This window comes from Megascapheus bottae, chromosome 13 (genome assembly GCF_031878675.1).
Source record: "Megascapheus bottae isolate mThoBot1 chromosome 13, mThoBot2.hap1, whole genome shotgun sequence".
Lineage (NCBI taxonomy): Eukaryota > Metazoa > Chordata > Mammalia > Rodentia > Geomyidae > Megascapheus > Megascapheus bottae.
Window position 1 is genome coordinate 13,409,094 of NC_143521.1, and position 23,684 is coordinate 13,432,777.

Genomic DNA, 23,684 nt, shown 5'->3' on the forward strand with positions numbered 1-23,684 from the left:
AGGGCCTGGGTACTGTCCTAGGGCTTTCTCAAGGCTAGTGCTCTACAACTTGAACTACAGCATGACTTCTGGCTTTTTTCTAGGTATATGGTACAGAGAAATCAAACCCATATTTTCATGCATGCTAGGCAAGCACTCTACCACTAGGCCAAACTCCCAGCCTGATGTGAATTCTTTTTATAACTCAGTTATCATCTGTACATGGACCTATCCAAAATCTCTTCTTTATTTTGACGTTGACAAATACTGGCTTATATGATTAGTAAGATTTATTCTTTTTCTGCCTGTCTGTATGTCTATTGATAATATAGATAATACACAATTATGTCTAATAATAATATAGATTCTGGAAAACTATGCTTAATTGATGAGTAAGTGGCAATACTTTTTAAGGTAGCTCTTGGAAATTGATATTAATTGGCTATAATAACAACAGATGCTGGAGGGGATGTGGCCAGGAGGGCCACATTGTTGGTGGGAGTGCAAACTCATTCAACCACTATGGAAAGCAGTATGGCACTTCCTCAAAAGACTAAACATAGAGCTCCCCTATGACCCAGCAATTCCACTACTTGGCATTTACCCAACCGTCCAGAAACAAGGGCATACTAAATCCACTAGCACAATGATGTTCATTGCAGCACTATTTACCATAGCAAAGATATGGAACCAACCCAGGTGTCCCTCAGTTGATGAGTGGATCAACAAGATGTGGTATTTATACACGATGGAATTCTATGCTGCTGTCAGAAAGAACGACATCGCCCCATTTGTAAGGAAATGGAAAGACTTAGAAAAAATAATATTAAGTAAAGTAAGCCAGACTCAAAGGAACTTAGGCTCAATGGTTTCCCTCATTCGTCATAATCAGTAGAAACCCTGGGCTCTCCTAGCAGAGATTTACAATCGAACAAAATCTAGAGACATTAGGCCAAATAATACGACACTAAATGTAAGGACCTCCAGGATAAGGAAACAGAAGCCATATAATGAGTGACTGTTGTCCTTAATGTACTATGTCATGGCTCATCTCTTTTGCCATCCCTTGGTTATCTCATATTGTTACAATTTTTCACCTTGTTATCTTATATATTTCATACATGCTTAATTGGTTATTTGAAATTGGATAGGGAAGGGGGGAAATCAACATAAGCAGGGGGGGATGGGGACCATGTCATGAGAACAGGTATCAGTGTTTGTGGTTATGCACCTTCTATCTGGTGAATATAATGTAACCCTTCTATTAATCACAATAAAAATATTTAATAAAAAATTCTCACATATCAAAAAAGTAACATCCTTAAATCTCAGAGCAAAACTATCAATAACCAGACAGTCAAGCTTATCCAGTAATCAGGTAATATAGTCAAGAATAATGCTTACAGTTATTAAAAATCCAGAAGAGATTAGGATATACACCTTGCATCTAAGGAGCAACTCCCTAATATGAAAGAAGGCAACTTTTCTGGATCAATCATTAATGTAAAACCTATGCATCACAAGCAACAAGTTGACCCTAGTAAGGTACCTTATTAGCAGCTGCCTTATTAGCAGCTTTTATGTTAGCTTTTACTAGTATGAATGAATAAGCAGGATCACTGCATGTCTGAGAAAAAGGTTGCAATGTACTGAAAACATATATATATACATATATATATATATATTTATGAAATATTTACATTCAAATACAAATGATATCCACAGAACAGAATAAAATATAAAAGCAAAACCAAAATAGATAAAAGAAAATCAAGGTGATATGTGATAAAACTGACAAGAACCTATGAATTACATTACTAACACTTCTATCATAATGCATACTCAAGAGGGAGTAATTATGAGGAAACAGTAATATGCCTGTATGGCTCAGTCCTAGCATGAGTAAACGATAAGATCATGAATAGAAAGAAGAACTGAAATGAGTTATTAAAATTAATTCAGTTGAAGGATTCATATCTAAAATGTATCTACAGCTAAAAAAATTGAATCTCTTCAAAACAAATCTTCAAAGAAACAAACATCCCATTAAAAAGATGGGCCAATGACTTAAAGAGAGACTTCTCTGAAGAAGAAATAAGAATGGCCTATAGACGCATGAAGAAATGCTCAACATCTCTGGCCATAAACAAAGAATAACATCGCCTCATTTGTAAGGAAATAGAAAGACTTGGAAAAAATCATATTAAGTGAAGTAAGCCAGACCCAAAGGAACATATGCTCAATGGTTTCCCTCATTTGTAATAAATAGTACATACCTAGGACTCTCCTAGCAGAGGATTACAATAGTGCAAAACCTAGATATAGGATGAGGCTATACCCAGGATATGGAAACAAGAGCTTTATCTTGTGTGATTGTTGTTCTTTATGTACTATGTTATTTCTCTTCTATTTTGTTGCTCTTTGGCATATTGTTTCTCATATTGTTACTGTATCTGACTTTGTTACCTGGCATATTGTATATACATTTATTTGTTTATTTGAAATAGGAAAGGGAAGGGGTGAAAACAAGATGCTTGGGGGGGGGAAGGGAAATGGGGGCAAAAACATGAGAAGGGTGTGAGAAGTAATGAACCTACTACCTAGTGAATGTAAATGCAACCCCTTTATACATTACAATAAAAAATTGAAATAAAAAATTAATTCAGTTGACAATTTCAAGAAACCTGGAATAATCTGAGAAGCTGGAGAAGACCCAAATGTTTTAGCTGGTCACAGTGGTGTATGGCTATAATTACAGCAGTCAGTAGGATTATGATTTGGAAGCCAATCTGGACCACACAGTGAAACAAAATGAATAAAATAAGAAAATTCCCACATATTATAAAAGAAAGAACTTTCAGTTAACTCATGTGTGAAACAAAAAGTAGGAATAATTGAATGACATGAAAAGGAAGGAATGGACTGTTCAAACATCTTATTGGGTAAAGCAGTATTCCAAGGGGAAAAAATAGCACTGAAACAACTACATTAAAAGGAGAAACAATCACAAATCAGACCTAGACTTCCATCTAAGAAACTAAAAAATTAACAAACTAAATGCTAAGTGAAAACACCTTAATGAAATTAAAAATACAAAACCAGTCAGGCACTGGTGTCTCATGTCTGTGAAACTCGCTACTCAATAGGCTGAGATTTGAGGATCACAGTTCAAAGCCATCCCAGGCAGAAACATCTATGAGACTCTTATAGCCAATTAACCACCAGAAAAAAATAGAAGTCGCTCTGCGGCTCAAAGTTGTAGAGTGCTAGCCTTGAGCTGATGATCTCAGGAACAGCGCTCAGGCCCAGAAGTCAAGACTTATGACTGAGGGATGGAGGGAGGGCAAGAACAGAAATTAATGAGAATAGAGGCTGGTTCTTTAAGGAGATCAGTAAAAATAATAAATCTCTGAGTGACTCAAGAAAAAATGAGACAACACAAATTACCAGTATCTGGAATGAAAGTGTAGGTATCACTATAAACCCTGCAGTCACTAAAATGACATGGAACTTTATAAATAATATTGTACCAGTTAATATGAAAAGGCACAACATGTAACACAAAGCAAGTGAATAAAATGAATAAAAGGAATAGAGTTTTTTTATCTGCTTTTAATTTCCTGCACTTAAACAGACTATATAAAAGGTATTAATTATTTAATAAATCCACTAAATGGCCAGTGTTTTTTGGCTAGCGACACCCCTTCCATCAGGATGAGAGGTTTCTGAAAAATGAGTGACATATAATTTGTCTGATATGCTTTCTCTGAGTCTCACGAACTAAAGCTTATATATATGTACATATGCATATATACTATATATGTAATTTATACATGTCTTAGATGTATATATATAAGTATGCATATGTAGTATACATAATCTGTATGTATCTGTATATGTATGTATGAGATACATCCCAGTTAATTTCAAAAGCAATATTTTTCTATTTTTAATGTTATTTTAGTGATAATTGAACCTACTTAGTAGGCAGTTTCTCTACCACATGAGCCATGTCTTGATGTGTTACTTGTATTTCTTTTTTTTTTTGGTCTCAATTATGTATTTTGATAACAGTTTTCTTTCCTAGGTAATACTTTTGTTTATTGGCCATTCATAGTAGCTCTTCTTCGATTTGCCTATTTCTATTCTTTTTTATTCATATATTTTTATTGTAATTAATAGAAGGGTTACATTATATTCACCAGATAGAGGGTGCATTACTTCACATAATTGATACCCTTTCTCGTATCTTGGTCCCCATTTCCCTCCCCCCACCCCAGCCCCTCATCTTGTTTTCCTCCCTTCCCTATCCGAATTCAAATAACCAAATACACATATACACAATATATCAGATAACCAGGAGAATGTATTTCTTTAAAAAAAAAACATAGTGTCTTACTAATTTTGTCTAGGTTGCCCTCAAACTCAGCATCACTTTTGCAGCCTCCTGAATAGCTGGAATTATAGGAATGTACCATATGACCAGCTCTACTTTTTGGTCTTTAGACTAATGTCATAATTGCTCATATCTATACCATCCCCTTTAACTGCTCTACTTCAGATGAATAAATGCAGAGAGCAGCAAGAGACAAATATCTAAAACCAATATATAAACTCTTGTCCACATGCTTACTGTTTTTCTCATCAAAATGACATCATCTTGTGATGATCCAGCTGTACATTCCCCAGCCCACCTCCCAGTATTCTGGAATGGAGAAAGGAACAGAAAAGCTCAACAGCACCCCCTTTGAGCTAGTCCATCGAATTTAACGGAAGATTGCTTTAAATGTAGGCTAAGTCTGAGCTCTCCCATCCATGTACTAGAGTTCCAGAAATAAAGAAGACATAGCATAATTGCTACATTTCTATTGGTGCTACAAATCACACTGAGGATGTATACATAAATCTCTTGAAGTGATAAATTATATCCAACTGGAAAATAAGGAAAAAGTATTTTAATATGTTACAAAGTAATTGTGTTCTAACAGTATGCATTAGTCAGAATTGTTATGAATAACAATGTGAGGTTTTCTTAGCTGTTTTTATTATCACATTTTGCAAAGTAGATTGAGTTATAACTTTCACACATATTAAAGAAAAATTGTTACAGCTTCTTTATGACTCCAAACATTTTATGTTATTATCCATCTAAACCTTTCCTGAAAGCTGTTTTCACTACAACATTCATTATGAGGTACCATTTAATATTCAGGAAGTAAAACAATTTGTTGTGAAATATAATTCATTAAGTTCTAATAATATATTTCTTATAATGAAATGTATGCTCTTTCCTCATTGCTCACCTAGTATTATTCACAAAGAGCCATTTAACACCCAAAGAATTATTTCTTATGTTTTGTGTTTGAGGATATATTGACAGGATATTGTATCAATAAATAAGACCAAATCGTCTAATGACTGTTTCAATATTATTCCCCATATCAAATTCCCAAACCATCTATTAATTTCTCCTCCCTTAACTAGAGTAATACCTTTTACTTTCATTAACAAATTTCAACAAGTAAAATACCATATATAATAAAATACTAATTTGTAATGAGAAAATGTATGACTATTACATATAATAAAATTTCATGAAAAAAGGAAGATGGCGCCGAGACAATAGGGACGCTGCCTAGCTCTCTCTCACAAAAAGAGAGAACCAAGGAGTCCCACGAGCCAACTACCTTAAGAAATCCACAACAACAAACTCAAAAAGCAAGGGAGAAGGACTCAAACCGGAAAAGAAATCCAGATAAAGCTTACATCCAACTTTCTCAAAGAATTCGGAATGCCAAGACCCCTCCCCCACCTCTCTCTGCCAGCTCCAAGCCGCGAAAAGCGGCGGCAGTGTAGGGCGCCAGGCTGGGAGCCCAACTGCTGCAGAAACCAGCACAGAACCAGGCCAGCGAACAGCGGAAGCAGCAGAACCCAGACGCAGAACCAGAACAGCAAGCAGTGGAACCCAGACGCAGAACACGACAGCAGCGGAGACCCAAGGGGAGTGAAAGACTCCCCACCACCGTGGAACACCCTCAGACAGACGTAGAGGCGTGAGTAATACAGCGCGTCCCCAAACACATCGGGAAAGCAGAGCGGGTGCCAAGCAATAGAACTTAACTCAGATCCCTCAACCCTGCCCGAGAAAGACTGGCGGGAGCAGGGGGGTGAGGAATCCTGTCCCTTCCCTCAACAGCCCCCTCCCTCAGGCCATTGACTAGAGATTGACAGGCGAGCTACCTAAGACCCAGCACCCCACCAAGGGAGGCGGGGCTGTCCCAACTCCCACCAGCCCAACGGGCTCAACCCCCAGCCCTCTGACTGGAGACTGACAAGCAGGAAGACCCTAAGACTCAGCACCCCACCAGGGGAGGTGGAGCTGTCCCAGCTCCCACCCGCCCACCAGGCTCCTCTCCCAGGCCACTGGATCTGGAGAGTGGAGGGCGTTGGGACCCTGCCTTACAACAGTGGGTAGGGGGTGCGGGAAAATAGGAGCCAGCATCTGCCCCCCCCCCTCAATTCTTGAGCGGGGCATCCTCCAGCTGGGAATCCTGAGCAAGACACCACCGAGGCCCCCCCCCACAGTCACAGACTCTGACAAAGCAGTGGAAACACAGCAGGGATCTGAAGGGCCAACCAGCAGCCAAGCTCCCCTTCTGAGAATCAAAAAGGCACGGCTCCGCCCTTGGAGCCCACGTCCTCAGCTGGGCCCCGCCCCTGGGAACAGAGGGGTCTCCTGCTGGTCCTGCTGAGAGCCCCTGGAAACTCTAAATCCCCAGACCCTTGGCTTGGGGCCGCCCCTGGAAGCAGCACAGGAAAATGTCTGCCAACCTCGCTCAGACGGAAGCTCACAGATCCATCCCATGGTCCACTGTGAGGCCACTGGTTGGGCTAAGAGCTAGTGGTGGAGCAACACGTAAGTTTTATTCTAATACTTTCCAAACTTTGTACTCAAATAAGCTACCTACTTACCAACTTAGGTCAGTTATCCTTACGCTATACCTTTTCTTCATTACTACAATATTCTTACACTCCTACGTTAATCCTCTTGTACCTCCCCTGACCTCTCTCATCCTATTTTTCTATCTCTGGACCTCTGTTCGTCTTTCAACCCTTATACTGCATGGATCTACACATGATGGCTGTTGAGCAATACTGTATATCTAGGTGTTTAATTATTCTTTAGGATCAGAGGCACTTAAAGACAATAGAGATTGGATTGAGAGGCTTATTGTTTTGGGTATAAATCGCTTATCAGTGGATGTATTAGACTGGTCTGTAACTGCACAAAAAGAAAGAGTGATAACACCAATCAAAACTTGTGAACATCTAGTGTCTGCCAGCTACAGAGGTCTAGGTTGGTTATATCTGAAAAACTATAATCGTGTTTAGTATTAATCTTGCTCCCATTTTCAAATAGGCAGAACAAGAAACTCAAGAAAACTGTCAAATCAAGACACAACATCCCCCACCCAATGTAAACAGACAATGGAACAGTCACTGGCAAACCTAGAGGAAAGTCTTCCAAGTGCTGTACAAATGCAATTGTACATTATGAAATTGTATCATAAAGAAAGAGATAAGGGAGGAAGCCATAGCTGAACAAAAGGAAACCATAAACAAGGTGATAAGTGAAAAAGAAGAAGCTATAAAGGAGACCATAATAAAGGTTTTTCAAAGAAAGATGGATGAATTCATAGAATCCACAAATAAAAAGGTGACCGAACTCCAGCAAATGTTCAAAGAAAATAAAGCTACTGAGCTAACCACTCAAATGGAAATCAAGGAGCTAAAGAAATCCATACATGATCTAAAAGAAGAGATGCAAGGCATCAAAAATGAACAATTAGAAGCAAGGGAGATGAAAAATAAAGTACATAGCTTTGATAGCAGGTTAGACAATGAAGAGGAGAGAATTTCCGGGGCTGAAGATAATTTAGTTATTATAGAGAAAGAACAGAAAATGAGTCAATCCAAATCTAGGAAAAAAGAGAGAGCGCTTCAGGAGGTCCAAGATACAATTAGGAAGCCTAATTTAAGGCTAACTGGTATTGAGGAGGGCGTGGAGAAAAAGGTCAATGGTATTGGAAATATACTTCAGGGAATCATCTCAGAGAATTTCCCAAATATCCAGAAGGGCAGGCCCAGCCACATACAAGAAGCTTTTAGAACCCCAAACGGACCTGACCAGAAAAGAACATCCCACCGCCACATCGTAATCCGAACTGGATCAATAGAAACCAAAGAAAGGATCCTAAAGGCAGCCAGGGAAAAGGGATCAGTAACCTATAAAGGAAAACCAATCAGAATAACCCCAGATTTCTCAGCAGAGAGCATGCAAGCAAGAAGTGACTGGAAGCATATATGCCATGCCCTTAAGTCAAATAACTACCAACCAAGAATACTGACCCCAGATAAGCTCTCATTCATAACTGAGGGAACAATAAAAACATTCCATTCCAGGGAAAAGCTGCACCAATATGTCGCAACAAAACCAACACTACAGAGAATTCTCAAAGATGTTCTATACATAGAAAACCAAAATAAATGCAATATAGGGAAAGAAATGGCACCTAAACAGCATACCATCTAAGGACCACAAGAACTGTCAAGACACAGGCCCTAATAAAAGCTTTTAAAAATGGTAGGAACTAATAAATATCTGTCAATCCTAACTCTCAATATCAATGGACTTAACTCTCCAATAAAATGGCATAGGAAGTCTAGTTGGACAAAAAGCAAGAGCCATCGTTCTGCTGCCTTCAAGAGACACATCTTCCCCAAAAAACAATCATCTTTTGAAAGTGAGAGGTTGAAATAAACTCTATCAAGCTAACGGCCCCCATGAACAGGCTGGAGTTGAAATCCTCATATCAGATAAAATAGACTTCAAACTAAAATTAGTAAGAAAAGACAAAGAAGGTTACTACATACTACTAAAGGGATCTTTCCTCCAGGAAGACATAACGATCCTAAATATTTACACACCCAATCCCGGAGCTCCAAACTTCATCAAGCAAACGTTACTTATACTGAAACCATACATAGATCGAAATACAGTGATTGTCAGTGACTTTAACACACCACTCTCACCTATGGACAGATCAACAAGGCAAAAACTCAACAGAGAAACCTTAGAACTGTACAACTATATAGACCAACTAGATCTGACAGACATCTGCAGAATAGTCCACCCAGCAACAACACAATATACGTTTTTCTCAGCAGCACATGGAACATTTTCCAAAATAGATCACATCTTAGGCCATAAAACAAACCTGGTCAGATTCAGAAACACTGAAATTATTCCATGCACACTCTCAGACCACAAAGGCATCAAATTGGAACAGAACACACATCTCCACCAACGAAAACCCTGTAACTCATGGAGACTGAACAACACATTGTTGAATCACCAATGGGTCATCGAAGAGATCAGAACAGAAATCCAACAGTTTATGAAATTTAACAGTAAGGAGCACACAAAATACCAACTCCTTTGGGACACGGCAAAGGCAGTACTCAGAGGAAAATTTATAGTGCTGAGTGCCTACAACAACAAGTTGGAAAAATTGCAAACCAACAAGTTAATGTCTCACCTTAAGCTCCTGGAAAAAGAGCAACAAACCAACCCTAATCCCAGTAGAAGGAAGCAATTTGTTACAATCAAACCAGAATTAAATGATCTGGAATCCAAAAAAATTATAGAAAGAATCAACAAAACAAGGAGTTGGTTCTTTCAAAGAATTAACAAAATTGACAAGCCCTTAGCAAATCTTACCAAAAAAAAGAAGAGAGCATATCGAAATAAACAAAATCGCAGATGAAAATGGTAATATCACGACAGAAATTACCAAGATCCAGAATATCATGAGGGAATACTTCTCAAACCTTTACACCAAAAAATTTGAGAATCTAGATGAAATGGATGAATTCCTAGCCAATATTAACATACCCACACTGAACCAAGAAGAACTAACCCAACTCAACAGACCTATTTCAAGCTCTGAAATAGAAATGGCAATTAGAGAACTTCCACCTAAGAAAAGCCCAGGGCCAGATGGATTCACAGCTGAATTCTATAAGGTCTTCAAAGCAGAGCTCACACCAATACTCCTCAAGCTCTTCAACGAAATCAAAAATGAAGGTTCTTTACCAAACTCATTCTATGAAGCCACTGTAACCCTCATCCCCAAACCAGACAGAGATTCATCAAAGAAAGAGAAATATAGACTTATTTCTTTGATGAACATCGATGCAAAACTTCTCAACAAAATACTGGCCAACCGTCTACCACAACTCATCAAAAAAATTATACACTATGATCAAACAGGATTCATCACAGGGAGGCAAAGCTGGTTCAACATACGCAAATCAATGTAATTCAACACGTCAACAGGAGCAAGGACAAAAATCACATGATTGTCTCAATAGACGCAGAAAAGGCATTTGACAAGATCCAACACACCTTTATGTTAAAAGCTCTGGAGAAACTAGGAATCCATGGAACATTCCTCAATGTAATAAAGGCTGTGTATGAGAAACCCACTGCTAGTATCACACTTAATGGTGAAAAACTAAAGCCATTCCCTCTAAAATCAGGAACGAGACAAGGATGACCACTCTCTCCACTACTTTTTAACATAGTACTAGAATTCCTAGCCAGTGCAATAAGGCAAGAAGCAAGCATAAAGGGGATCCAAGTAGGGAAAGAGGAAGTAAAACTATCCCTCTTTGCAGATGACATGATTCTGTATTTAAAGAATCCAATAGACTCTACTCCCAAGCTCCTTGAGCTGATTCAAAACTTTGGAAGAGTAGCAAGCTATAAAATCAACCCTCAAAAATCAACTGCCTTCCTTTACGCCAACAGCGAGAGGAACAAGGCAACAATCAGGAAAGAAACTCCTTTCACAATAGCCTCAAAGAAAATAAAGTACCTAGGAATTAGCTTAAGTAAGAATGTAAAGGACCTTTTTGATGAAAACTTTAAAACCCTAAAAAAGGAAATTAAAGCAGAACTAAGGAAATGGAAAAATCTCCCATGCTCCTGGATTGGAAGAATCAACATTGTGAAAATGACAATCTTGCCGAGGGCTATCTACAAATTCAACGCAATACCCAGCAATATCCCAATGGCATTCTTTAAAGAAATAGAAGAAGCAATTCAAAATTTCATATGGAATAATAAAAGACCCTGTATAGCAAAAACACTTCTTAGCAGAAAGAACAGCGCTGGAGGAATTTCAATTCCAAACTTTAGACTATTACAGAGCTATAATTCTCAAAACAGCTTGGTACTGGCACAAGAACAGGCCTGAAGACCAATGGAATAGAACTGAGGACCCAGATACTAACCCACAGACCTATGGCCACCTAATCTTTGATAAGGGAACCAAAAAATAGAATGAAAGAAAGACAGCCTCTTCAACAAGTTGTGCTGGTAGAACTGGTTAAGCACCTGCAGAAAACTAAAGTTGGATCCTTCTTTGTCACCTTGCACTAGAATTAACTCCAAATGGATCAAAGACCTGGAGGTAAAAGCTGACACACTGAAAACTTTACTGGAAGAAATAGGAGATACACTAGGCCTCCTTGGCACAGGTAGAAACTTTCTTAATAAGGACCAAGAATCACAACAAATCAGAGAAAGGCTGGATAAGTGGGACAGCATTAAACTGCGGAGCTTTTTTATGGCAAAGGACATAGCTAGTAAATTAATTAGGAAGCCTACAGAGTGGGAGAAGATCTTCACCAACCATACCACAGACAAAGGCCTCATATCTAAAATATATCAACAACTCAAAAAATTGAATCACTAGAAAACTAATCTCCAAAGAAACAACCATCCCATTAAAAGATGGGCCAAAGACTTAAAGAGAATCTTCTGTGAAGAGGAAACAAAAATGGCCTTAAGACACATGAAGAAATGCTCAACATTTCTGGTCATAAAAGAAATGCAAATCAAAACAACTCTAAGATTCCACCTCACTCCAGTTAGAATGGCCAGGATCAGGAAAACGAATAATAACAGATGCTGGAGGGGATGTGGCCAGGAGGGATCAATACTACACTGTTGGTGGGAGTGCAAACTCGTTCAACCACTATGGAAAGCAGTGTGGCAGTGCCTCAAAAGGCTAAACATAGAACTTCCCTATGACCCAGCAATTCCACTACTTGACATTTACCCAACCATCCAGAAACAAGGGCATACTAAATCCACTAGCACAACAATGTTCATTGCAGCACTATTCACCATAGCAAAGATATGGAACCAACCCAGATGTCCCTCAGTTGATGAGTGGATCAACAAGTTGTGGTATTTGTACACAATGGAATTCTATGCTGCTGTCAGAAGAATGACATTGCCCCATTTGTTAGGAAATGGAAAGACTTAGAAAAAACCATATTAAGTGAAGTAAGCCAGACTCAAAGGAACTTAGGCTCAATGGTTTCCCTCATTCGTCATAATCAGTAGAAACCCTGGGCTCTACTAGCAGAGATCTGCAATAGAGCAAAACCTTGATACATAAGGCCATATAATATGAAGCTAATTGAAAGGACCTCCAGGATATTGAAACAAAAGCCATATAACGAATGATTGTTGTCCTTAATGTACTATGTTGTCTCTCATCTCCTTTGCTGTCCTTTGGTTATCTCATATTGTTATAGTATCTCACTTTGTTATCTGATATATTAAATTTATTTGTATTTAGTTATTTGAAATTTGATAGGGAAGGGGGGAAAACCAAGACGGGTGTGGGGGGTGGGGGGGAGAGGGTAATGGGGACCAAGACATGTGAAAGGGTATCAATGTATGTGAATTCTGCACCTCCTATCTGGCAAATATCATGTAACCCTTTTACTAATTACAATAAAAAAAAGAAAAAAAAAGGAATAGGCCAGGAGAAACTCAGTGAAAGTTCAATGTACATATGTATAGGATTATCATAATTAAACCCTATGGTACTATTCATAAATGCTAATAAATTAAAAAAATTAAAAAATAAAATAAAATTTCATAATTATGGGGGCAGGTAAAATATAAAATTAGTGGGTATGCTCATTGCTTTCATATGTATGTATAATGCTATATATGTATAATGTATACATATATCCCATATTTTATCCCATATGTATTACACATATGTAATATATAGTGTATATCATATATACATACACATATACACACATGATATATACACATGCACTGTATACTATATATATACTATATATATTCCATATGTATATCTATGTATGTATATTTATTTATATATATATATATGAAAACAGTCAACACATTCATCTATTTTATAGTTTACTGGTCCTATCACATTTTGTGCTATATTATGTAGGAAACTACAGCCATAGCTGGGAGTCAGTGGCTCATGCCTATAATTCCAACTACTCAAGAGACTGAGATCTGAGGATCATGGTTCACAGCCAGCCAGGGCACGAAAGTCTGTGAGACATTTATTTCCTATTAATCACCATAAAACTGAAAGTAGCAATGTGCCTCAAGTGGCAGAGTGCTAGCCTGGAGATGAAGAAATCAGGGACAGTGCCCAGGCCCAGAGTTCAAGCCCCCATCACAAACAAAACATAAAAAAACACTATAGCTATTTTTCAATCGTTATTAAATACTATTTACACTGATATTGGAAAATAAGTTATTATAAAGAACCAGATAGAGAGGAAGTAAAATCTTTCAAGATGCACAAAGAACACTTAGTAGCTTGCACCTGAAGTCAGTGTTTCCCCAAAGGTTCCTCTATGTTTAGCTGTCTTCAGAGATGGGGTTTTGCTAGCTGACTGGGGATCATGAAGGCTCTGCTATAAACCATGGATTAGTCCATAGTCTGTCAGAAGGGTGACCCTTCTTGATCCCTACTCCTGGCAGATGTACCCAGTCATAAGACTATAATTCTTCAAAAAGCTTCCCTCCTCCCTCTGCCTTTCACCTCTATTACAGCTAGTGATTAACTGATGGCAAGAGAGAGACAAAATTAAGGTATTGACCCCTTACCTAAAGCAAAGCTTTATGTGCAATCAGATTAAGATTAAATTTCTACTTTTGGTTGCTTCTGTCAAGCCATTACAGATTTCACATAAGAGAACTTCCCCAGGAAGTCACTTGCAGGGAGAGCCAGTATCATAAGATCATTTTCTAGGCAGTCTGACCTAACACTGTGCATAATAACTTTAATTCATTGAAAATATAAATAAGATTTGTATCTAGTATTTCATCAAATGAAAAAACTTCTGCATGGCAATTAACATGGCTAAAATGGCTAAATGGCTAAATGGCTAAAATGACAGCATACACAATAGGAGTTTTTACCAGCTATACATCAGACAATGGCATAATATTCAGAATATATGGAGAATTTAAAAAACTAAGCACTCAAAGAATCCACAATGCAATTAACTAATGAGCTAATGAGCTAAGTAGACACTTCTCAGAAAATATGGTAAAAATGAACAATAGACTTAACGAATAAATGCCCAACAACTCTGAAGAATAAATAAATGCAAGACTAAACAACATTGAGATTCTACCTGACCCCTATTAGAATGGCAATCATCAAAAATACAAACTAATAATAACATATTCTGGTACTGATATGGCCAAAAGGGAACCCTACTACATTATCGGTGGGGGTGTAAACTTGTTCAATCTTTCCAGAAATCAGTATGAAGGTTCCTCAACAAATTAATCATAAATTATTTTATAATCTAGCAACTTCATGCTTGGGTATTTATCCAAGAGCGTACAAACAAGGATACAGCAAGGCACAACTATGTTCATTGAAATACTATTCATCATAGCAAAGTTTTGGGATCTGTCCAAATGCCTCTCATTGAATGAACTGATCAAGAAAAAGTTGTATAGGTGCACAATGAAATTTTACTAAATGAAATTAGGCCCAGAGAAACAAATGTTACATGTTCTCTTTCATACGTGGAAGCCAAAGTTAGTTTATAAATACATAAGTAAACACTTTGGGTAGTATACAAGTGTACACAAATATATTAACAAAATATGGTTGATTCATAGGAGAACTCAAATTGTTGTAATTCCTTAGAAAGGCTAATTCATACTTCAACAAAATAAACACCAAGTAATGGATACTTGAAAAGGGTACGGTAAGGTCAAAGGGCTAAGGGAGGTAAATGAGGAAGAAAAAAAGGAAGAATGCAGTAAAAAAAAAATTAAACGCACTTTACAAATTAAGAAAAGTGAAAGCGGGCATGATGGTTCATAACTGTAATCCTAGCTACTCAGGAGGCTGAGATCTGAGGATTGAGTGAGGTTCAAAGCCAGCCAGGGCACTAAAGAGTGTGAGACTCTTATCTCCAATTAATCACTAAAAAGTGGGAAGTGGGGCTGTGGCTCAAGGGGTAAGGCAGTAGTCTTGAAATGAAGAGCTCAGGGGCAACATCCAGACCCAGGATAGGGTGGTAGCTGAAGAGGTCAGGGACAGCGCCCAGGCCCAGATTTCAGGCCCCATGATATAATTTTTAAAAAAAAGAGATAAGGAATATGTTGTGATGGATTGGTTAGAATGTTGAAAGAGGTGACACTGATCAAGATGCATTTTATTCATAAATTATTTTGTTGAATAGCAAATCCTTTGGACAAGTACATAAAGATAATAAAATTATGTCTAATAAAAAAGAGATATAGGTGGTTAAGAGATATGTATGTGCTTTAAACACAGTAGAGTTTTATTCTAGAAATATCTTGATAGTGTAAAAATTACCTTGCCAGTGAGAATATGGGAATAAAGCTCAATAAAGCTGAGACAAACAATTTGTCATAATTGCTAAGCCCTACTCAAACCCAAATTCCATTGCTCTGTCAACTCTTTTCATACTGTCTTTCTCAGTATATGGTATCAGAAATTTTTATCTACGGAATAAAAAAAATAAGATCAAGTTATGTCTATATTTTTCTAGTGAAATTGAAGTCGATATGTGTTTTATTTTGCAAAGAGTGATGTCATTTGTTTAAAATAAAGGTAAGGTTTTTATGAGTTATATAATTTCCATAAGGGGTTATTAGTGGACAAGTATGGGTTCCATTAGAAAGGAAATAAACTTCTGTATAATACCTTCATTTTCTTGAAAGAGAACATTTTATAAAAGTTGGAAAAGAGAGAGGAGGGAAAAGATCATGTCAACACAATGTTTTTGGTCATATACAATGCAATATTATGTTTCATAGAGATTTCAACACAGGAAATAAGTATATTGGAAACTGCCTAATTCATAGATTTTCCTGACCCAGGTACAGTGGTTTCTTTGAATGACTCTGAAGGAAAGGTTGTAAGCAATATTTTTATACCAGCTCCAATAATGCATATTTCAAAGCCCAAGCTAGTCAGCCATGTAACTGTTTACATAGTCAACATTTAGGGGAAAATAAGAATCAGAAGGTCCCACCCAGACTGGCATATGGGCTTTCATCATAATTCCATAAGTTTCTGATTATGTGGGGAATGATTTATTTTTGTGTTTTCCATTCACAAATCAAGAATTCTTAGCTACTGCAACATGAAAAATGGCAGTCTAATCCTTAGCTAAATTATTTAGCCACTTAAATGTTGTGGGAAAAGAGGGTCAAGAGAAAAAAACCTGGGAAAAACAAAGAGGTGACATTGTTAAAAATGAAAGGTACTTATGTAACTTTAACTCCTCTGTACATCACCTTTGCAACAAAGAGAAAGAAAGAAAGAAAGAAAGAAAGAAAGAAAGAAAGAAAGAAAGAAAGAAAGAAAGAAAGAAAGAAAGAAAGAGAAAGGAAGGAAGGAAGGAAGAAAGGAAGAAAGGAAGGAAGAAAGAACGAATTACATAATATGTTACAAAGAAATACTGTAGGGAGGGGCCGTGTCTTTCCATCTTTGTCTATGACAAACAGTAAAGTACAGAGTAAAATACTAATTGGATTGGAATTTCCTAAGGCACTAGAAAACACTTCATAAAGTGTTCTTTTAAATATGCAAATTTTGTAGTATCTTGCTAATGACCAAAAATCTTAAAGCCAGTTATAAAATGAGGAAGCATATTTTGTAAAGGGAAATTCAAATGGTCATGTTTTTCTATTTCTACTATGTAAAATATGAGCCACATGACTTGTGGGATGAGATGAGGACTGTGGGGTCAAGCAAAGGAAGGGATGACATTGTACAAGAATTGTACTTAACAATATTAATCGACTCATATTTACAAAAAAAAACTACCAGAAAAAGCATATGATTTTACATCTATTTTGCTCATTATTATGGTTTTGGTAGTCATAATCATAATTGAGAAATTATGTTTTCATAAAGACTTCCTATGTCTCACGTAGTATTTCAAGTAATTACTATATTTTCTTTGTCAAACTCATTAATAAGCTAAGAATATACTTTTTCATCCATATTTTAAAGACGGGGACAATGTGGCTTAAAACATGGAAGGAACTCCTTAAATCAGAGGGTTTCCTAGTCTAAAATTTTGGTAAATGATCTGTAGAATTCAGTAGAAAGTCTGGAACTTGAATTTAGTCCCTGTGTATCTGCAACTTCTATTTTTAACTAGTCACTGAGCAATACAAAATCCTCTAAAATTCAGTGCTAAACTTCTCTTCCCATTATTAAAATTGTTTTCAGCTGCTCGCTCTACATTGTGTCCCCTAGTAGAAACATGGGAGCATCCTTCAACAAATCTTCTCCCTCCTGCATCAGAACAAATTGCGTTAGGGCTGAGAGTGCAGTGCAGTGGTGTAACATGTGCTTAGCATGTGTGAGACAATGGGTTCAATCCCCAGCACCAACATAAACAAACTCTTAATTTGCTATATAAGCCCCAATATTAATTCTGTAATTTTTCTCTCCTACCCTTTATATATCAATTGTCTAACTTTTATAATGGCCTCTCAGTTTTGTTACCTGCCTAATACTTCAGTCTCCTTTTCTACAGACACATTCTCCCATCTGCTGCTGCTAAGGTCGTTTTATAATGCACATCTGATCACATCAACTGTTCATCTAAATTTTTTCCAGGATGTCAAAGGATCCCTTAGATCTAGCTGTGGATCATCACACTGGCTTCCTTGCCTTCTTCCCCTACACATATTTACTTAGTCAAGTAATGACCAACTGGATATAAGACTTAATGAATAAAGATGAGAAAGAAAATACAACTACCATCTCATTTCTCATCCTCTCTTCTCTGGTCTTGCCATGCATCTTCTGTCATCAGTTATATTCTCCCTACATTTTTATCTCTATAGTGGAGGCATGGGATGCTTTCAACGTGAAGTATCAATATGCCACTGATGAAGTCAGTGTTTTCATGTTTCACCATAGCCCACAGAGCCCTTCCATTCAAGATGACATTTGTGAGTTGGTCACAAACATCTATCATGATTGCAATTCTGATTTTATTGATGTGTTTACTTTATTTATTTTCTTCTCAAAGAATCTCTTCTGCAGGTATTTGCCATCCATGATATCCCAACACCTAGTATAATGCCTGCTATAAAGCCAGTTTGCACTATTTAATTAATGACTAATTTAATCAAATTAATATATGAGCAACAAAGATCCAGGAAGAAGTATGTAATAATAACTTACTGAACTTAGATAATTCACCAAGACAAGCTGTCTCTCTGGAAGAGGTGCAGGTCAAAAAGATATACTATGATCAACGATTATCACCAGAAAGACACTAATATTAGAAATCAGAAGGCAGTAGGAAATCTACAGTAAAATGGTAGAGAAAGACAAATTGAGCATTTATATAACTGTCTAAGAGAAATCTATCATTAAAATAGACATTTTTATCCCAAAATGACCCAATTTACATTTTATATTTTATATAGACTTTTCTTCATGTCATCATCTTATTTTCATACTATAACCTAAGATTTTGCTAAGTGTTTATTAAATGCTCTTGAGGAGTTTGTCCTCATTAGATGGTCTGCTTTAATTCTATTACTTCTATTAAAATATTTTTAGAAGGGATGAGTAGGGTAGAGTTTGGTAAATAGGGGAGAAAGATGAAAAGGATGATATTGATTAGGATTCCTCATACTCACAAACTGCTTTGTTAAATAGAAAACCCCTTTTCAACTGTTTAAGGATAATAAAACACTTCTAAAAACAATCAAATATTTCTTGAGGTTCAAAAAGAATCCTCTTGCATTCAGTATCACTTAAATTTTTGGCTTTTGTATCTTTTCCATTGGATCTTCTGAAAATGTGCATTTTTTAATACCTGACTTGGACAGAAGATGTTCATGTATCTTAACTGTTAAGTATGTCTGTATCCCCTGCCATTCATCTCCAATATGAGTTCTGTATACCCAGATTGAGACCTGTTTAATGTGCTCTGCCCAACTCTTGTCCTAATACAGTTAATACATTTCTAATGGTTATGTTAGTATTAAAATCTTCATAAAATGAGGAACCAAAAAACTCAGATTTCTCAGGAAACAATCTGCTCGCTATTGAAAAGGAAAATCAAAAAGAATTACCTTAATATTTTAATAAGTTTTAAGTTTGAAATGAGGTAAAAAAAGTTGTCAAACATAAATGGGTAAGTTAAAATTTAAACAGTAACAATGATGCTTAAAAATATATAACCTATTATTTGAAGTATAGTACAATTTATCAGAATTATTTTGAATGTAGTTGCAGACATATTACATATAGTTATATGTTCTTTTTAAACTAAATATATAAAACACTGGAGTAATCTAAAACTATTTTGGAAAGTATGAAAGGAAGAAGTGTGCATTTGTACATGTGCACATATACATGAAATGACAAAGGACTCGAGATCATTTTCACTCTTAAATAAAATTACCTCCATTTTACTTTATTTTGGGTTGTGTTAGGATTCGAATTCAGAGCCTTTTGCTTTCTAGACAGATATTCTGTATCTTAAGCCATAGTCTCCAGTGCAAATAACTTACCTTTTTTCTATAGTTATTTACTTTTATATGTTTTTATTATCCTTATATAGTTGTACAAGGAAGTTACCATTCAACAAAGTCAGTTATGAATCCAATAAATCTTAATCTATCTTGCCCCTTTCATCATTCTCTCACATCTTCTATCTTAACAATAAGAGAATTAATCTAAACAATAACAATGCCAACAATATCTGAAATATTAAACTGAAACTTTTAAAGAACATAATTATCCCAAGTTTTATTCATTGGATAGTAGTTGTATAAACAGTTAATTTTTCCCAAAATATATTCACTCCCAGGACAAAGTCATAAGATTACATACATGTCAAAGCAGTAAGCTTGTGGGAATATGAATGCACATGCTAAGTAAATAAAAACACAACTGTGACACTGGGATGGGTCCCACAGAGATGAGGACAAAGCTGAGATTCTGTTTTCCAGAGCTACAGACTCAAAAGCAGAATAAATTTATTCTAAAGAGAGAAAACAAGTGAATCCGTTTTACAATTATTTGTCCAGAGGGAAAAACTGTACAAAACAGAATTTGAAATCAAGGGTCACCAAACTTCAAAGTGAGATGTATGTTGTGAATGTGGAGCAGAAAATCTAATCTTTTAATTTTTAACTACATTTAGATACCTTAGAGAAGCCCTTGAAATTGTTATGGGATTAGTGTTTCCAGCTTCATCAAGGACATGAAAACCAACAAAAGCATTTCTAAACCATATGATAACATTTCTTGCATATCCTTTCAGGGAGATGAAACAAAAGTGTTTCTGGGTGAAATTCTCCATTTCTTTTACAGCCTCATATTACATAAAATAAAAGGATGGCATGTTTTCCCATAGCTACAAGAAAGTTTGCTTTCTCTAGAGCCTCTGCAAATCCACCACAAATAAAATGGACTCCTTAACACCTTAATTTCATATTTCTGGACTCCAGAAGGTTGAGGGATAAAATATTTAAGCCTTCTGGCAGGGACACTGCTGTAAGAAATGAAAGCATCACCCTATTTAACCTATCAGGATTTAATAAGATGAACCCTGCTTCTTGTCCTCATTAATTTTTTTCTTCTCTGTATTTTTTTCTCTTCTAGTATCACGGTCACCTGACTTCTTTCCAACTTCTTTTAAGAATCTTTTGCTGGCTGTTAAATATGTTGCAGATCTCAAAATATTGGAGTATCATAAAGATCTGCCATAAAGCTATTTCTCCTTATGATTTCTGACTACTAAGGTTTTAAGTCCATTACTTTACAGAACTTTTATGTTAAAATTTTTTCCCTATTTATACTCTTAACCAAGACTCCCCTCTATATTCCAAATCAGCATGCAAATAGCAAGCTAGCTTTTCCACTTGGGTATCTAGTAAGACTTAATGTAGTCAGAAGAGAAGCATTTCATTGATAGCTGAAATAATTCATAACTCACATTTATTCTGCTTCAACAAATGGCACCATCATCTAACAACTTTCTCAGCTTAAAAAACCTAGAAGTCATTTTAGTTTACTATTTCTTTGATAATCTACATTTAACTATAAAAGAGCCCTATGAGTTCTAGTTTCAAAACAGAGGCATGACTAGTTAGCTTCACTCCATTGCTACTATTGTTTTACTTTAATTATTTCTAGATTACTACAAGAATACTGTAATTTGTCTTCTTGCTTCTGCTCTGGCTCACCTTCTTTAAATCTTAACACACACCAGTGGTAAGAATAATCTTTGCACACTGTCTACCACATCAGGCCACTTCACTGCTTCAGCTTATCCATTGACTTCCTATTACAATGATGAAGAATATATGTAAATATGAGCTGGAGGTATAGCTTGGTAGTAAAGCATGTGCCAATCAAGTTCAAAGCGTAGTGTTCAAAGCCCACTATTCCATGAGCTGTCTGCTGGCTTTCTCTCTCTCTCATCTCATCTCATCTCATCTTGAATATAACATGGTTTGTTTATCCCATCAGTACAACATGATTGGTATCCATTTGCTATTCCTTCTTAATAGATTGCTCACTCAAGTTTTTTTTACTCTCTCAACTCTTCATCTAAATTCTTAATTTCATGCAAGTTCAACAGCGATTGCCTATTCAAATGATTCTAATGTACAGTAGCTAAAGAGGCCAACCAATCTCTAGTTAATTTCTGTCAAGTCTGTTTCCCAGGTTATTTTCTCCATAGAACCGAAGCAGAAACTGATTGTTATACTTGTGACCTTTTTATTTTTTCCTACTTACTTTCTCTCTTCCACTATCCAGAATTAATTCCTTATTAATAATGACCACTAGGGATCATATAATCGCTTTAAATGTTCCATCATATTAGGAATGATTTCAAAAGTAAGCAGGTATCACAAGTTAAGGAAGGAATTGTGTGAGATTTGTGTTCTTTGTTGACAATGTCTGCTCAGATAGCTATACAGCTAAAACTCTAAGATTTCACATGTGGATAGTAACCATTAACAAATTTGTTTCCCTGTGTCAAATTTCAGATGTTTAACTCCAGGTAATGTTGACTAACACATTCACTGCATTAACTATAAAAGAAAAAAGGCATTGAGCCAAGGTAAATGATGGTTGAAAAGGTGATATGTGATTAGATAAAATTATATTTGAGAACATGGGTGAGAGAAGGTAAAGAGCCCAAATAACTATTATGTTTTTAATCTGATTAAATGGGAAGATAATGCTTTGTCAAAGAAGACTATGATGGGAAAGCAAAATTAAAGAAGGGGTTTTGTTTGTTTGTTTTTCTACTCCTGAGTCGTAGACTCAAATCTTGGCACTGTCTCTGAGCTATGTTTTTGTTTGTTTGGTTGGTTGGCTCTGCTTGAGCTACAGACCCAAGTTAGGCTTTTATTTTTGCTACTTAATTGGAGCTGAGTCTCATGGACTTTCCTGCCCAACCTGACTTCAAACCATGATCCACAGATCTCAGCCTCCTGAGTAGCTAAGATTACAGCTGTGAGCCACCAGCACCAGATAAAGAAGGTATTTGTGAGAAGTAAACTTGCATGGTTAAAGAACCAGCATGGTCTCTGATGCTGTTTGTTTTACTAACTGTGGATCCTTTTTCCAACCCTACAGGATCTCATTTCCATCCTTGATATGGGTAAAATTTGTTCTTGTCAAACCGTTTTTTGTTTTTAAAATCCATGGCTTGACCATTGATTATCATTCGCAATTTTTGGCACTCACTAACTGGGAAACTGGGAAAAATAGTGGTGACACCATTTGTGCCTTTCCTCCAACTTTCTAAGTTATTCTTTCTATCAAGAATTAGACAAGATCCTAACTCCTTTTTATAATTTACAAGGCCTGGAGGAGTCTAGTTTCTTCCTATATTTCTATCCTCACATTAAAAAAGAAAAATCTCTCACAGCCTGTTTCCTCTAACAATAGCCCTTATTCCAAGAACAGATTTACAATATTCAATTGTTTGACCAAAATATGTTTGTTATCTTTCTCTTAAATACATTTAAGGTTTTGCCTCCATGTACAATTCTCAGTCAACCTGGTAGGAAATTCCAACATTTTTATTGAGAAAACATTGGCAACTACCTTATCTACATATTTCTTCTGCACCTCTACATTTTTCATCACATAACTTCTGGTTATTTTTTCTATAAGTGGGTCACTGTTTTTTCTATTAAATTTAATTTAGAATATTTAAAACCTTACAATGATTTTATCACTAATATTTGTAATACATGACCATATATATAAGTATATATAATATGAACA

At 36.3% G+C, this 23,684-nt stretch overlaps 1 protein-coding gene across 1 annotated transcript in view; it reads right to left on the minus strand.

Moving 5' to 3' along the window:
• Nucleotides 1-23,684, minus strand: part of Cfap299 (cilia and flagella associated protein 299) — a 488,707-nt gene that overhangs the window by 303,982 nt on the left and 161,041 nt on the right. The window lies entirely within an intron of this gene.